The sequence below is a fragment of the Dioscorea cayenensis genome, unplaced genomic scaffold (assembly GCF_009730915.1).
Source record: "Dioscorea cayenensis subsp. rotundata cultivar TDr96_F1 unplaced genomic scaffold, TDr96_F1_v2_PseudoChromosome.rev07_lg8_w22 25.fasta BLBR01002164.1, whole genome shotgun sequence".
Lineage (NCBI taxonomy): Eukaryota > Viridiplantae > Streptophyta > Magnoliopsida > Dioscoreales > Dioscoreaceae > Dioscorea > Dioscorea cayenensis.
The window spans coordinates 14,563-16,713 of record NW_024088555.1 but is presented as its reverse complement, the minus strand read 5'-3'; the positions used below and the strand labels follow the sequence as shown (position 1 = coordinate 16,713).

The following is a 2,151-nucleotide window of genomic DNA, read 5'->3' as shown; positions in this document are numbered from 1 at the left end:
GGGTCGAAATAATGCCGCCAAGCATGCCGCTTTCTGTCGCTCGCCGCTACCATTGATGCCGCTATCTTTTGCGTGCTATGGTTTGCTGATGTCACTACTAATGCTGACGTTGTTGCTACTTGCCATTGTTGCCACTCGCTGTTTCTATGTGAGATGGAAGAGGGAGGGTATCGCCTCCGATGATCTTGTTGATCTCTTCATGGTCGTGGAGCTCACTTATGGCGTCGCCAACAATGAGAAAAGCTTGATCTTGTTCATCTCCTCTACACCGGAGCGCTTTGATCAATAACCTTTACCATAACTCAAACTCTAAACGGCGTGGTTCCATTGCGACGTCATCCGCGAATCTAATGCATGGTCCTTGATAACGAGGCTTTCAACAACATCTGCTCAACCCTCGTGTTCATCACACCCAAGCCTTGGGGACCTGAACCATTTGACCTCCACCACCATGTCTGGAGTGACATGTTGCCTGAGATTCCCAAGACAGCTTAACTCCGATCTCCGAAAGCTCGCCGTGAACCCTCGATCCTTTTTCCCCGCCTCACTTCCATGATCGGGCTTCTCTCCCGCTGATATCCCGCGGATCCCGAAGCAGACAAAGGTTCCCCACCGCCTTTTGAGCTCACTCAACGAGATGTGGACGCCAAGAACATGATGCGACGCCCATCGATCCTAGGCACGTCCGTTATCTGATAGTCTTTGCCAAGGTCCGTGGCGAGATGAATACCAAGGAAGTGAACAAGCGTGATGATCAACGCGTAGAACAAGAGCTTGCTCCTACTTCGCTGAGTGGATACCCAACAATGTGAAGTCTCATCTGTATGTGATATCCCACCGAGTGACTAAAGATGACAAAGAACCTTTATCGACACTCCACTTCGATTCGAAAAAATGTTCTGGATGAGCGAGCACCACGGGCAATTCACGGCTATGTTCAAGAAGAAAGCCTTTTTGCACTAATACACGAGTGAATGAATGGATACCAGGACGCAACCGCTAATGAGGAATTAGAATTATAAAGAAGAAGAAGTGGAGGACCAAGAGGTGTGAAGTGAACTCGTCAGTCTGCTTCAAGAATACCGCAAGGGATCATCGTGGTCGGCTATTAGTCCTTCCACATATTCTCGATCCCGACCGCCAAGCCTCAACATGCGCCAAGTCTTTGGTCTCGCGATTCAAAAAGCAATAAAGAGAAAGAAATCTTGAAAACCTAAAACTAGTTCCCTTCACTCAAATAACATAAATTAAATTCTGAGCATACGAGATCTTCCTTGACATATTTACCCAACCATAATAAATTCCAAGTTAAAAAGAGAAGAAAAAGGAGAAGAAGATAGCATCTTCTCATTTGTCGTATAAAGGGCTCATTATTCTTTAAAGCAAAGGCAAATTAGGAACTTCTTGGTTTGTATTGATGTAGCCACCGGTTGTGTTAAATGCTTGTTTTAGCAATCGTGTTGGTGTTAAAGCTCTTGATCGCAATGTTGCTTAACCATGTTCAACTTTCTACTCATCTTGTCAAAGTGGTTATATACCACTCTTTAAAAATTTGAGACATTTATTGTATTGGGGGCCTAACGATGAAATGGACCATGGTTTCCTATAAAAAAATAATAATAATAATAATAAAGCTATGCATATATATATCTATTTATGTTATGTTATGTGTACATAAAATAAATAATAATAATAATAAATAAAAAAATCCGGGCCCACCATTACTAGGTGATGAACATGGGATCCCAAGCATATATTTATATATTTGTATTTATTCTCGATTCACGCTGGTCGAGTGGCTCATGCGCATGACATAAATCATAATAATAATAATAATAATAATAATAATAATGAAAATGAGAACCATGCATCGTGGATCTTTCTTCTTCAAACGGGGAGAACATGCATATTTACATGCATATTAAAAATATATATAATATAGAGAAGCATGCATACGTGTATGGGAATTGGAAAAATACATATAAATAAAAATGGTGGAAAGCATGTAGTCCCCGAGACATGCAAAAATAAATAAAGAAGGAAATAGTGCCCACCCTTTGCACATGAGATGATAATGATAAACTTGGGAATCTCACCATGCACGTTGAATAAAAGGCATGTATGTTGAAATGCATACATATTTGTTAGAAA

The 2,151-nt window shown here is 41.2% G+C and overlaps 1 pseudogene; it reads left to right on the top strand.

Moving 5' to 3' along the window:
- Positions 1-354: 354 nt before the first annotated feature.
- LOC120257489 lies at positions 355-849 on the top strand (annotated as a pseudogene).
- The last annotated feature ends 1,302 nt before the right edge of the window (positions 850-2,151 follow it).